A 16,988-nucleotide genomic window follows, 5' to 3' on the forward strand; every position below is an offset into this window, starting at 1 on the left:
ACCCCTTGTCGTTGGTTTCAACACCGTAGTGTTCAACTACGACCCGACCCGACCCACCCCACTCACTCACTCACTCACTCACTCACTCATTCACTCACACGCCCAGCATGGTCCGATTCCAATTCAGGACCGAACAAAATAATCTCAGTGATCACTTCTGAGAATGTACGGATATCAAATCGACAAGAAGGGAACATTAAAGGCACGATAAAAACAGCTTCTGTTTCACATTCTTAAATTGAGTTTCTTCGATTTGGAGACAAACAGACATGTATTTGTGATGTTCTCGAAGTATGGCTACACCTACAGAGTGAGTGAGTGAGTGATTGAGTGAGTATGGTTTTAATCCATTTTTAACAATATTCCAGCAACATCACGGCGGGGACACCGGAAATGGGCTTCGCGCATTGTACCCATGTGGGGAATCGAACCCGGACCTTCGGCGTGATGAGCGAACGCTTCAACCACCAGGCTACTCGACCGTCTCCCTACAGAAAGAACAAGCCGCCAGGAGGTATTTAACGCAAGAACAAAGGGGTGTAATGTATTTGAATGCACGAGGAAGGCGGCCCACAGGTTAAGTCAACCGTGGAAGTGTAAGGTGTGTGGATTTGATTCTGATTGACATATTTTGCAACAGGAAAAAGTTGTTTGCGTAACTGTATCACTCAGTACGTCTACACTTGGGCGGGTTTTGTTTCAGGTGCGGGAGGAACACGTGTGTTTTGTTCAGCCCGCTGGAGACGGTGATGTAGTTGTTGATCTCCCCGAATCTTGAGAATATATTGTAAAATGAACCCAACTCAAGTCGAGTCCTACCTCCTCAGCTCTAGGCAAGCATTGTTCTGGGCTCCATTTGGATATTTTTGTCGTAGATATATACTTTGAAAAAGATAACTTTTTTCTAGGACTAAACATTAGTATAGTTGTTATTGGGAACACCTGAGTGTAGTCCCACTGTCGCGCTTTTTCTGCGTCTTCAAATTAACGCCTTCATCTGGTTCAAGACGAACAGTAATATTTACTTTAACTGTCACCCTGATCCCTTCCTCATGAATGTAGCATGACAGTGATACATAGACGGTGCCCAGACGTCTGAGGCGCCTTAATTCACCGTGCAGAGTTGTGGCCCTTAGGCGTAGGAGAATCCTGTGATTGAGTCTGATTCTTGGTATTACAGTTATATCACGGCGTGTCAGCTTAATGTGGGAGGAAAGCCCGAAGTGATGCAGGTCTGAGACGTTTACCACTTCGGTGAAACCCACGAGCACGGGTATGGTGTTGACAAACCTAGAAACATAATCGGGGCGAACCGGGATTCGAGCCCACGATCATAGGTTTCTGGCGTGCCCAAGGGACGCAACTCTGCACAGCGAATCGCGGCGCCTAAGACGACTGGGCCACCCGTGCCCCCGACAATAGCGAGACAGTGATGATGAAGCGTGCGCCATTGCCGCAGGTTCTGATGTGAATACGAATGTGCAATGAAGGTTTCTTTCGAAGCATCAACTTACAAACGTGTTTATTTAATGTTTTGAGAAATTCAAACATTAAATGCCATCAATCAGCATCTTTTCTGCAAATTCCTCTCAATCCTCCGCGCCCGTCATAACGGTTTCTAAATCATGTAACCTCAGATCTGACGATGTTAGAAGTAGCAAAAAAGACAAGCCTAAAAACCTCGACCCGTGAATTCCTAACGAAAACCTATATAGACAGATAGGTGGTTGTTTGTTTTTGTAACAAAGCGTATAGGAGTGAAGTAAGAGAGCTGTTAACCGCTGCTGATGGGGTTTTTAACGCAGGGATCAACCAGACCGCATGACGAGCTTCTCAGGACAATCCCGCAAGACTCGCAGGCAGCGGCTTGGCAAGAGATACGCTGCAACTTGCGAGACTTGGCTCGGATGTTTAATCCGCGGTGTACAACTAACGAGAGCTGGTGTCGGGAGGCAGTATATATGTTGTCACGGTTAGGAGGATGTTATTACTATGTTACGAGCCCAGACAAAAGAAGGTTTGGCTTTTAGCAAAATGTTTTGTGATACGAGAGCAGTTCTTCATTCACATGTTCGAACTGACGATGATCGCAGAGTTGGCCTACATGAGTGTTGGGTGTTTTTTTTAGCGGAACTAACTTATCAAGATGAAGCTTTCGCTTTGAAAACAAACAAGTTTTTGAGATTATTTTACGGTTCCAACAACACACGTTGTGGCATGATAGCTCTGAAAATAATTGCACGAGAATTGATAGAATAGACACGGTTTTCGTCGGTTTGAGATCTGATCACATGACCAGGGACACTCTGGACATACAGTTGGAGATCTGAACACATGACCAGGGACACACTGGACATACAGTTGGAGATCTGAATACAAGACCTGGACACACGTGACATACAGTTGGAGATCTGAACACAAGACCAGGACACACTGACATTCAGTTGGAGATCTGAACACAAGACCAGGAACACACTGGACATACAGTTGGAGATCTGAACACAAGACCAGGGACACACTTGACATACAGTAGGAGATCTGAACACAAGACCAGGGACACACTGGACATACAGTTGGAGATCTGAACACATGACCAGGGACACACTGGACATACAGTTGGGGATCTGAACACAAGACATACAGTTGGAGATCTGAACACAAGACCCGGACACACTGGACATACAGTTGGAGATCTGAACACAAGACCAGGGACACACTTGACATACAGTAGGAGATCTGAACACAAGATCAGGGACACACTGGATATACAGTTGGAGATCTGAACACATGACCAGGGACACACTGGACATACAGTTGGGGATCTGAACACAAGACATACAGTTGGAGATCTGAACACAAGACCCGGAACACACTGGACATACAGTTGGAGATCTGAACACAAGACCAGGGACACACTTGACATACAGTAGGAGATCTGAACACAAGATCAAGGACACACTGGATATACAGTTGGAGATCTGAACACATGACCAGGGACACACTGGACATACAGTTGGGGATCTGAACACAAGACATACAGTTGGAGATCTGAACACAAGACCCGGAACACACTGGACATACAGTTGGAGATATGAACACAAGACCCGGACACACTTGACATACAGTTGGAGATCTGAAAACATGACCAGGGACACACTGGACATACAGTTAGAGATCTGAACACAAGACCCGGACACACTGGACATACAGTTAGAGATCTGAACACAAGACCTGGACACACTGAACATACAGTTGGAGATCTGAACACAAGACCTGGACACACTGGACATACAGTTAGAGATCTGAACACAAGACCCGGACACACTGGACATACAGTTAGAGATCTGAACACAAGGCCAGGGACAAACTGGACATACAGTGGGGGATCTGAACACAAGACCCGGACACACTGAGCATACAGTTGGAGATCTGAACACAAGACCAGGAACACACTGGACATACAGTTGGAGATCTGAACACAAGACCAGGGACACACTTGACATACAGTTGGGGATCTGAACACAAAACCTTGGACACACTGGACATACAGTTGGAGATCTGAACACAAGACCAGGGACACACTGGACATACAGTTGGAGATCTGAACACATGACCAGGGACACACTGGACATACAGTTGGGGATCTGAACACAAGACCCGGACACACTGGACATACAGTTGGAGATCTGAACACAAGACCAGGAACACACTGGACATACAGTTGGAGATATGAACACAAGACCTGGACACACTGGACATACAGTTGGAGATCTGAACACAAGACCAGGGACACACTTGACATACAGTAGGAGATCTGAACACAAGATCAGGGACACACTGGACATACAGTTGGAGATCTGAACACATGACCAGGGACACACTGGACATACAGTTGGAGATATGAACACAAGACCCGGACACACTTGACATACAGTTGGAGATCTGAACACAAGACCTGGACACACTGGACATACAGTTGGAGATCTGAACACATGACTAGGGACACACTGGACATACAGTTAGAGATCTGAACACAAGACCCGGACACACTGGACATACAGTTGGAGATCTGAACACATGACCAGGGACACACTGGACATACAGTTGGGGATCTGAACACAAGACCCGGACACACTGGACATACAGTTGGAGATCTGAACACAAGACCAGGAACACACTGGACATACAGTTGGAGATATGAACACAAGACCTGGACACACTGGACATACAGTTGGAGATCTGAACACAAGACCAGGGACACACTTGACATACAGTAGGAGATCTGAACACAAGATCAGGGACACACTGGACATACAGTTGGAGATCTGAACACATGACCAGGGACACACTGGACATACAGTTGGAGATATGAACACAAGACCCGGACACACTTGACATACAGTTGGAGATCTGAACACAAGACCTGGACACACTGGACATACAGTTGGAGATCTGAACACATGACTAGGGACACACTGGACATACAGTTAGAGATCTGAACACAAGACCCGGACACACTGGACATACAGTTAGAGATCTGAACACAAGACCTGGACACACTGGACATACAGTTGGAGATCTGAACACAAGACCTGGACACACTGGACATACAGTTAGAGATCTGAACACAAGACCAGGGACACACTGGACATACAGTTAGAGATCTGAACACAAGGCCAGGAACACACTGGACATACAGTGGGGGATCTGAACACAAGACCAGGGACACACTGGACATACAGTTAGAGATCTGAACACAAGACCCGGACACACTGAGCATACAGTTGGAGATCTGAACACAAGACCTGGACACACTTGACATACAGTTGGAGATCTGAACACAAGACCCGGACACACTTGACATACAATTGGGGATCTGAACACAAAACCTTGGACACACTGGACATACATTTGGAGATCTGAACACAAGACCAGGGACACACTGGACATACAGTTGGAGATTTGAACACAAGACCCGGACACTCTGGACATACAGTTCGAGATCTGAACACAAGACCAGGAACACACTGGACATACAGTTGGAGATCTAAACACAAGACCAGGACACACTGGACATACAGTTGGAGATCTGAACACAAGACTAGGGACACACTGGACATACAGTTGGAGATCTGAACACAAGACCTGGACACACTGGACATACAGTTGGAGATCTGAACACAAGACCAGGGACACACTGGACATACAGTTGGAGATCTGAACACAAGACCAGGGACACACTGGACATACAGTTGGAGATCTGAACACAAGACCTGGACACACTGGACATACAGTTGGGGATCTGAACACAAGACCAGGGACACACTGGGCATACAGTTAGATATCTGAACACAAGACCCGGACACACTGGACATACAGTTAGAGATCTGAACACAAGACCAGGGACATACTGGACATACAGTGAGGGATCTGAACACAAGACCAGGGACAAACTGGACAAACAGTTGGAGATCTGAACACAAGACCTGGACACACTTGACATACAGTGGGGGATCTGAACACAAGACCTGGACACACTGGACATACAGTTGGGGATCTGAACACATGACCAGGGACACACTGGACATACAGTTGGGGATCTGAACACATGACCAGGGAAACACTGGACATACAGTTGGAGATCTGAACACAAGACCTGGACACACTGGACATACAGTGGGGGATCTGAACACAAGACCTGGATACACTTGACATACAGTTGGGGATCTGAACACAAGACCAGGGACACACTGGACATACACTTGGAGATCTGAACACAAGACCCGGACACACTGGACATACAGTTGGAGATCTGAACACAAGACCAGGGACACTCTGGACATACAGTTGGAGATCTGAACACAAGACCAGGGACAAACTGGACAAACAGTTGGAGATCTGAACACAAGACCTGGACACACTTGACATACAGTTGGAGATCTGAACACAAGACCTGGATACACTTGACATACAGTTGGGGATCTGAACACATGACCAGGGACACACTGGATATACAGTTGGAGATCTGAACACAAGACCAGGGACACACTGGACATACAGTTGGAGATCTGATCACAAGATCCGGACACACTGGACATACAGTTGGAGATCTGAACACAAGACCTGGACACACTTGACATACAGTGGGGGATCTGAACACAAGACCTGGACACATTGGACATATAGTTGGTGATCTGAACCATGCTGAAGTTTAACATGAATACCCCACTCAGACACAGTATACTGACTGCGAGCCGACTAGTCCTTGTTTTAGCCCCTTAATGCCGAGCGCCAGACAGGGTAACAAGTATCATCTTTGAACGTTTTTTGGTATGACACGAACCCCGGACCTTCCGGTCTCCGGGCGGACGCACTACCACTGGACCACGGATGCGGTCGTGTAAATCTAGAAGTCTGTGTCTAGTGGACGGAGTCGCTCTAGAGGCTGGTTATTAACAGGAAACAAGTAGGGAACTATCACCCTTGACAAACCAACATCCTCCTCGTCTGGTCACCCCTGAACAGACCGACTACTCCTAATCTCGAGTTCACCCCCCCCCCCCCCCCCCCCCCTTTCCTTGTGCATCAATAACAGACACTGATAATCTCCCCTCACTATTTGCCGTGTCACTATACGGGTATATGACATACCAGGGTATGAATATAACCCATCAATAAAACAGCTTTAAAAGATTAGACCATTCAAGGTTGGTATTTTAATTATCATCCCACTTGAAGGGGTCTTTCGTCCAAGCTGACTAGGGGGTTGATATTGGACACGATACTGGTGATCGATCCCGATTTCCAATCAGAGTATAACAGTTTCGGATCTGGCCTACCATTAAGCCCCCCACCCCACCTCGTCATGCAGCCTTGTGTCTGGTCCCTGGGCCGGCTTGCAAGGAGCTCGTCCATTACCCACCTATACGAAATGAGCAAGCTTGTCTATTTCAGCACGTGTCAGCGAGGCTCGTGTGTCGTCAGGTGGTGTATATGTGTATATTTCACGTCAGCTGATGTGGCGTTGATATGATAAGCGTGTGGGGTGAGGCTGGAGGAGTAGGCAGGGTGTCGAGAGGGTATCGGGGAATGGATCTACATGATCGATCGAAGCAGGGATATTCCGTGCACGAACACTCACACACAACTGCAGACACACAGATGCGGGGCACGGTAGACATCGAGAAGTTGTGTCTGATCGTCAGTATACCTGTATTCCGGGGCTTATGTTTATCTGTATGTCTGTATTTATGGGCGTCTGTCAGTCTGTATGTCTGTATTTATGTGCATGAGTCTGTATTCTGTATTTATGAGCATGTGTCTGTCTATAATTATGTGCATGTGTCAGTCTGTATGTCTGTATTTATGTGTATGTCTATAATATGTGCAAATGTCAGTCTGTATGTCTGTATTTAAATGCATTTGTCAGTCTGTATGTCAGTCTGTATGTCTGTATGTGCATGTGTCGGTCTGTATGTCTGTATGTGCATGTGTCTGTATGTCTGTATTTATGTGCATTTGTCAGTCTGTATGTCAGTCTGTATGTCTGCATGTGCATGTGTCGGTCTGTATGTCTGTATTTATGTGCATTTGTCAGTCTGTATGTCAGTCTGTATGTCTGTATGTGCATGTGTCGGTCTGTATGTCTGTATGTGCATGTGTCGGTCTGTATGTCTGTATTTATGTGCATTTGTCAGTCTGTATGTCAGTCTGTATGTCTGCATGTGCATGTGTCTGTCTGTATATCTGTATTTATGTGCATGAGTCTGTATTCTGTATTTATGTTCATGTGTCTGTCTATAATTATGTGCATTTGTCAGTCTGTATGTCTGTATTTATGTGTATGTCTATAATATGTACATGTGTCAGTCTGTATGTCTGTATTAAAATGCATTTGTCAGTCTGTATGTCAGACTGTATGTCTGTATTTATGTGCATGTGTCAGTCTGTATGTCTGTATTTATGTGCAAATGTGTCTGTCTGTATGTCAGTCTGTATATGTGTGCATACATCTGTATTGTTATGCATGTGTCTAAATGGCTGTTTGTATCTGTACACGTCTGTATTAATGTGTGTGTTTTTGTCTGTCTGTCTGTCTGTGTTACTCTGCCAGTGTGTCTATATCTGCATGTGTATATACCTGTCAATACGTGTCTGTCTATGTCTATATGTTTCTGTATCTGTCTATGTCTGTGTCTCTATGTGACTATGGGACCGCCTCCGTGGTCTAGTGGTAGAGGGTCCACCCGGAGAGCGGAAGGTCCGGAGTTCGATCCCCGGCCGCGTGCTACTAAAAGACGTACTTGTTGTTACCCTCTCTGGCGCTCGGCATTAAGGTGCTAAAAACAAGGATTGGTCAGCATACGTCTGAGTGGGCTATTCATGTTAAACTGCGGCATGGTATCTCAGTCGGCTAGCACTATAAAATCGGCAACAGTTTGTTGGTCGTGGTACTGGGTAGCCCAGTGGATAAAGCGTTCGCTCGTAACGCCGAAGACCCGGGTTCGATTCCCGACATGGGTACAATATGTGAAGCCCATTTCTGGTGTCCCCGCCGTGATAATGCTGGAATATTGCTAAAAGTGGCGTAAAACCATACTCACTAAGCTGTTCAAGGTATTGGCTTCAGATCCGTGGTTGTTGACGTGACGTCTCCTACAGTAACATGACCATAGGATACAAACCGAAATACCGGACCATACGGATTGTTATCTCATTGTTTGTCGAGCTTCATTCATTTATGTACCCACCTGAGCGTGGGTTGTCGGATAACCTCACATGAGCTGGTTGTATTATGACGGAGACCAATCCAACTGTAAAAGTGTCGCCGATTACGGTGGCCTATAAGGGACATGGAGTCTGTTTTTCCATATTTTGATATTTCACTTACTTTTATCATAACATGATTTATCACTTATTTGTATGACAAATCGTGTTAATTTGCAAAAGGTTACGATAACAGTAAGTGAAATATCAAAATATTGAAGAACAAACACCTTTATGGGCCACCGTAGCCGATAGTGGGGATCGAAGTCGCGTTATTTCGAAATATCAACGTCTCTACCTACTGCACAAAACATCTACAAGTGTCACTCGCCAAAGAACTCTGTATGTTTTCTGACATATTTCATTGACATTGATAATTAATGAATGGATTGACAATGGACGTTGTAAAAATATAGATGAACATATTTCTAAATCATGTTTTAGTCCTAAATAGACGTGGCGATTCGCTTGGAATGACGTACCAGGATCCGCTGATCAGATGTTTGAATCCTAGATTTGGTTTGTCTGCATCATACCCGTGCTCGTGGCTTTCACCAACGTGGTAAACGTCTTCGACTTAGTCACCATGGGCAGCGTTAAACACTCACTCATTCCGCAACAGAAATCCATTCTTTGAAAACAACAGATCACAGGTGACGCACTCTGAACACCTGTTCACCCAATGCTCCCCGCGGAGTGTGGGGTAGGGTCGTGCTTGTCCGTGCTGCCTTGACCGGTTGTCTGACCCCGGGGGTGAGAGGCCACGTAGCTTTGTCTGTGGGATTAGGTGTGTTGATCTATCACACCTAGACTGAGTAGACTTGGGTTACACGTGTTGTCCTACCGTAACCAGCTCTTGTTACGTGGAGAGAGAGAGAGAGAGAGAGAGTAAGAGAGAGAGAGAGAGTAAGAGAGAGATGGTACAATGAGAATGTAATGGCAGGAGACTAGAAGGATAGAGATGGAGAGAGTGAGTTCTTTCGTAAGTTGTTACGCAATGGATACGGACGGAATGGTGGCGGTGAAGTGACACAATTATATGAAAGAAATAGTGGAAGGGGCTTGATGGAGGAGATCTAGAGCAGAATTCACAAATGATTTGTAGAGTACCCAACGGGTGTCTTCTCACTGCCACCAGATGTCAAATACAATAGTATACCGTCAAGTTTATTCATTATTTTACAACGCCGCTGACTGCCAAAATCTGGATGATTTCTCAAGTTTGCAGTTATCGCCTTTTTTGGTAAATACATAAGTTAAAATTCAAATTCTGTCCCATGGATGACCCATTTGCAGGGACATGTTCGTGTAACCAAGAACGAAGGGTGACCTTGATGTGAAAGCACCCGGCTCCACACAGAGATTCCGAAGCCTATTTTCCGCGCCCTCCTTATATCCCTGACAGTGTTCACGAGGTCGGAGACGTCGCTGGATTAACTTAGGAAGTGACCCGTCAAAATGTCTCGAAGTCTGAGAGTACCTCAAACTGTACACTTACCTGACCTTTGAGTCGCGCTTGTTTGAGTGAGTGAGTGAGTGTGGTTTAACGCCGCTCTGAGTTATCGTTAGAAGTATAACGCTTTATGGTTATAATATGTGCATTTCACATACACAGTATGAACCATTTAATCACTTTTATCTTGACCTTATTTCCCACAACAGATCTTGAAAACAGCATTGATATCACGACATACGCTTCATATATTTTCATGACAGTCACGCTTCAACGCGGCAAATAAAAAACCCAAATATCATGCAGATCATAAAATTACAACATTTGGAAGATGAATTAACAACTAGTGTTGTAGATAATAGTCATCATTTTGACAAGGGTATTTTATTATACCACTATATACCAATCTATTTATTTACAGCCTAAATCGTATTGCCATAGAAAACCCATGTCTCAGTAGAAAACCCCACATCTCAATATACTCAGTATCAAAACGGGGGCACGGGTTGCCCAGTCGTCTAAGACTCCGCGATTCGCTGTGCAGAGAAACCTATGATTGTGGGTTCGAATCCCGGTTCGCCCCGATTATGTTTCTAGGTTTGTAAGGACCATATCCGTGCTCATGCGTTTCACCGAAGTAGTGAACGTCTGAGACCTGCATCACTTCTGGCTTTCCTCCCACATTAAGCTGACACGCCGTGATATAACTGGAATAATGTTAAAAACGGCGTTAAACCCAACTCACTCACTCATTCACTCAGTATCAAAACTTGGGTGGTATAGATATTCAGTCATGAGAACTCCCCAAAAGCATTCATCAGATTCAGATTTATGACAAAATGACATACACTTAATTGCAACCATTCACCCTACAAGCAGCTTCAGAGCAATATTACCCTGAAGTGGGAACAACTTGTGACACGTGACACAAATGACCTAACATGGCGACGTGTACGCTTATTACGTACCGTGTCTTCTGTACGATGAGTTAATCCCGTGTCGTGTCTCATCATCATCAGCTTACAACCAGCGTGTGCCTTCTACACTGAGTCGGTTCCCATGCCAGTCGAATCAGACTAAGGTCTGTGGCAAGGTTTTTCTTCAGGCCCTATTCTTTTCATTAATCTTGCAAATATTGTTGCGACATTGTTCCAAGTGGATTACAAATGGATACATATAGTGGTATATAATTATGTAGACACTGTGGACTAATTATTAAAATATCTCATTCTTAATCTTTAAAAAGAACTTCAAACATACGGATTCACATTTTACTTCTTTTAACTCAATCTTTAATTTAAAGCGTGTTTCGGTAGCACAAAAACTGTTACCATGTAATAATTAGTTTAAATTAAGTTTAAATGTGATTTGTTCTTAAATAAATACAATTACAGCGTATATAATCTCTTAAAGTAATCTTGATAAACAAGGTAACAATCATCATATGTGTACATTTTCGAATTCTACATGGTGTTGTAAAACAAAGAACGTACGGCATTTATGAAGAACTTGCCAGAAAGGTCATTCGACCAATGAATCAGATATCTTCATATCTGATGTTTTTCGAAGACAAACTATTTGTGACAATTAAAGCCAGCAGCAAGGCCGCACCAAAACCGTAACACCAGACGGCCGTACGAGGCGGTGTAGATCGGGTCCAGGTGTATTAAACTGTCGGACACTGATACAAGAGGCGATTGTGTTGGCCATCAGTCAAGCTGACTAATCCACGACAACGAAGTCATGTAGTAAGAATAGTGCTGCTCTAAAACCATGATTAGTCACTTGTTGGTAGCCGACCTGCAGTAGCCTCGAGCATACAGCGCTCTTTTCTGTCCTGCCTTTAAGGGGTACCGTATTCGACGTAATAAGCGCCCAGGACGCTCTCAAAATTAGAAATAGGGGGCTCTTATTTGAATATTATTTTGGTGAAAAAAGTAGAGTTGAAAGAGAAATTTCGTGGTCTATGCTGACAGCCTGAAATGTTCATGTACGACAGATATATTTTTCCAGTATTAAATCACCATAATTAAGTGTGCATAAAACACACGAGTGCGTATTATACGCGAAAAAAATAAGTCTTGTGTACATTGATCAATCGGAAGGGGTGCTAATTGGGATTGTTCACTAGCCAATATCTCAGCAAATGTCGCCGTGGGCGCTTATTAGAGTGGGGCGCTTATTTCGTCGAATACGGTTTTAGCAGAAAGATGGATGATTAAGTACCGACGAGGGCGGCGTTTAACAGGATTCTGGGTTATAAGGCTATCTTTGTTGATGTTATTTCTGTTTCAGAATACATTTTATTATCATATGATGTGCAACCAATCGAGCCAAGCGAACAATTGCCTTTACAAATGTACGTAATATTATCGTGTTTATGTGCAGTTATCTCAGATGCGATTTTTATCGATATAAACTTTGTTTTACGTACACGTCATATCACAAAATGTGACAGTACTGGGTAACTCCGGGGAGGAATTGTAACTAATTAAAGTAATCTTGATTTAATTCTTGTCGCCGTAAATGACGTCAACATTGTGTGACTTCCCCCAAGTATCAGAGACACGGCATAATGAAGAAACGTAGCAATTAGTGGGTATGAGTGATATTTGTTTTAAGCCGCTTTCAGCAAGAACCCAGTCATATCACGGTGGCGACACCAGAATGGGCTCCGCACATTGGACCGATATGGGAACTAAACCCGGGGCTTCGGCGTTACGAGCGGACACCGACAAGCATTACTGAATATAAAGAAAGTCTTTGGGCTCCTTTATATTATAGGGGCGGTCGGGTAGCCTAATGGTTAAAGCGTTCGCTGGTCACGCCGAAGACACGGGTTCGAATCCCGACATGGGTACAATGTGTGAAGCCCATTTCTGGTGTCCCCCGCCGTGAAATTGCTGGAATATTGTTAAATGCGGCGTAAAACCTCACTCACTCACTCACTCACTTTTTATTATATTTCATATCAATAATTTAACAACGGTTTTTCTGTAAAATATGTTCATTTCAGAGAGCACCCCACTTGTGTGATATGTGGCCCTGGGGTCTAACAAACTCAACGAAACGTTCCTCCACAACTGACGCACGGGTGACGAAATAATTAGAGGTGAATGACCCCCACGTTCAACCCGAAGTGTAGGATGTAGACCTTGAAAGAAACTATGATAAAAAAACGATATCTCGCCATATTATTTCTACGACAGTTGGCCCAGGTCCAGGCACCCACGAGGTGGCGCTGTCAGGCATGTTTGGCGAGGGGAAACAGAATACCCTCTTCTCAGGTTGATGACGTCCCGACCCCTCGCGGTCACCCCAAATCTTGCCACTCTCAATATCTACAGAGTTGGCAGCGATGGTTCTGCGCCTCCATGTGTCGAGTGGTCTGATCGGGCGGTTTGAAACATGTCAGTCTTAAATACCTCGTGTTTCTGAAACGTGGTATGTCGTTTACGCCCATCTGAACAGGCGTGGTATTTCGTCTAGGTTGGCCTGAACAGGCTTTGTACTACGTCTACGTTGGCCTGAACAGGCGTGGTATTTCGTCTAGGTTGGCCTGAACAAACGTGGTATGTCGTCTAGGTTGGCCTGTACAGGCTTTGTACTACGTCTACGTTGGCCTTAACAGGCGTGGTATTTCGTCTAGGTTGGCCTGAACAGATGTATGTCGTCTACGTGGACCTAAACAGGCGTGGTATGTCGTTTACGCCCATCTGAACAGGCGTGGTATGTCGTCTAGGTTGGCCTGAACGGTCGTAGTATGTCGTCTAGGTTGTCCCGAACAAGCGAGGTATGTCGTCTAGGTGGGCCTGAACGGTCGTAGTATGTCGTCTAGGTTGGCCTGAACAGGCGAGGTATGTCGTCTAGGTGGGCCTGAACGGTCGTAGTATGTCGTCTAGGTTGTCCCGAACAAGCGAGGTATGTCGTCTAGGTGGGCCTGAACGGTCGTAGTATGTCGTCTAGGTTGTCCCGAACAAGCGAGGTATGTCGTCTAGGTTGGCCTGAACGGTCGTAGTATGTCGTCTAGGTTGGCCTGAACAGGCGTGGTATGTCGTCTTGGTTGGCCTGAACAGACGTTGTATGTCGTCTAGGTTGGCCTGAACAAGCGAGGTATGTCGTCTAGGTTGTCCTGAACAAGCGAGGTATGTCGTCTAGGTTGGCCTGAACAGACGTTGTATGTCGTCTAGGTTGGCCTGAACAAGCGAGGTATGTCGTCTAGGTTGTCCCGAACAAGCGAGGTATGTCGTCTAGGTTGGACTGAACAGACGTTGTATGTCGTCTAGGTTGGCCTGAACAGGCGTGGTATGTCGTCTAGGTTGGCCTGAACAGACGTTGTTTGTCGTCTGGGTTGGCCTGAACAGGCGTGGTATGACCTCTACGTGGGCCTGAACAGGCGTTGTATGTCGTCTACGAGGGCCTGAACAGACTTGGTCACCATATATATATTCATATATATATATATATATATATATATATAATGGAGTTAAGCATTATTCACAAGCTCACGGCTCTGACCGACTGTCATGCGAAAAAATGCATATTTCGCAAATGTCTAAACTGAGAGAAAAGGTACCATGCAGGTAGCATCTGTAGCTACCGACATCATTGGCAACAGTTCGGAGAGACAACCCAGCACAGCATGACCAGACTAAAACTCTACGCCCGTTATGAAAGCTTTACGATATGCAGGCTTGTGTTGATGTTCCAGAGGAATACCAGTCTAGCGTTGGGAGTTCACATTCCTCAACTACAGGTTCCATGTCCAGAGCTCATTTCCCCGACATGACATCCCAACTTTGTCCCTTGCCGTTAACACAGTGGGATAGGCTCATACGAAATATGTGATCATATCATGCAATAAACAGGCATCGTTCCGGTGCAGCAATGCCAGAGGAAAATCCTCACTCTCATCCGACCACGCCCATCAGACTGAGCTGGCCTCGCCTCAGACTGTTCCAGACCTCCTTAGCTGCCTGACCTTGTCTTTGATGTACATCATTCGGCGACCCTGGGATTCCCATTTCGAGCTTCATAAACGTCTTTATCTGATAGCATTCAGGCATACATAGACGTTTTCCCCCAACAGTTCAAGGAGAGTCCGTTATCCATGCTCGTCTGGCACGATTTGAACGGGAGGAGCGAGGGGAAAGCGATAGTTGCCATCAGTCTCGAGTTTCTCTGAATTACGCAAATCTATTCTGTGACTGCCACTTGTTAACATGAACAGGTACTTTACATGATACATTATCATCAAGTTCACTGGCCTGTAGAATTTCAGGCTGAGAATTAACGGCGAGGAGGTTTTTCTGAAGGGAGAAATACTCTCATCGGAGAGCCGAGAAGTGGGGAATATTAGAGTTATCATCCACAAATCTCCAGGCCGACCCCGCACCTGTGCAAGCACTCATTCACAGACACACACGCACACACGTTCACACCTATCGTCTGCCCCTGGTCCCAGTGGCGGGAAATCGTCTATCTTTCTTGTTCTTTGGACTCCATCTCTAGAGAGGAACTGTCGGCTCGAATTCTCGCTGTAGTTACTCTTCCTTGGCGTATTGATATGATATATATGATTGTATGTTAGAGACCACCAAACAGACAATTTGAGGAATGCCGAAACTGTCTAATTCGTTCATAACAATCGCTTGAGGAGTCATCTATTCAAATATTGGTGTATGGAGTGTTCGGCAAGAGTCATTTAGAACATGCTAGCTTACAATTGATACTTACCTTATGGCATTAAGGAAACGCTGGAATTATCCGAGCTACAGGAATATTACGAACATTTTAAAGAGCTACATAGCACTCAAAAGTATTTGGGGCTACACAATTCAAGTCCTAAGTGAAGCTACCAAATGGTTTTGTCGTAGACCTGTGGGGATATTTCAAACTGCGTCAGTGACAATAATTATGTCCGGTGCAGTTCCCTATTTCGACTTGTACTTGGGTTTTTTTCAGTTGAACATTTGACTTGCCTTTTCGTGTGTTTGTGACGGGTGCCGCCTATGGGGCAGGACATACTTTTTGAAAAAAAACCACCTGGTATCATCACTATTTGATAGCGATTAATAAACATATGCTTATCAGACAGCTGGAATTGTACAGTGGAGGTTTCATATGTTAAGGAAATGGTTGGACCGCTTTAACGTACAAGCAACATGGTGCCGTTACTTCATTCGATCTGCTGAAATGTGGTAGGAGGATTAAATATGAAAGGAAACTTCAATTCAAGTCACTTTATTCCAGATTTGAAAATGGGATTGGTATAGCCTGCTAGAGATGAGGAGGGGGTAAAATGGAATGGTGGTGATTGCTTAAAAACGAAATATACTCTGGTTTCAGTACGAGAGATTATTTCAGAAATATCGCGGCGAGGGAAACCACAAATGGACTTCTCACATTGTACCCACGTGGGCAATTGAACCCGGGTCTTTGGCGTGACGAGCGAACGCTTTATCCATTTGGCTACCCCACCTCTCAACGGTTGCAACCACCAAGTTAGCTCTTACAACAATCATATGGTATTTCGGTTTGAGCTGCAAACAATCATTGAAGACAACTTGGCTTGTAGTGTAACACTACAATGCATCTTAATGGGGGACAACGCCCGCTACCCTGGAGTTCATTTTACTGCAAACCGACACCACCTTAAGTGACATTTAAATTTATTAAAAGGAAAGAAGTGTTTTTTTTTCTTTTCAGCCGCGTGGTCGATCTGATGGCATTTACCTCAGGTGAGGTGGGGTGAAATGGGGTTTAACGT

This window comes from Haliotis cracherodii, unplaced genomic scaffold (assembly GCF_022045235.1).
Source record: "Haliotis cracherodii isolate W230 unplaced genomic scaffold, xgHalCrac1.p SCAF_8, whole genome shotgun sequence".
Taxonomy (NCBI): Eukaryota; Metazoa; Mollusca; class Gastropoda; order Lepetellida; family Haliotidae; genus Haliotis; species Haliotis cracherodii.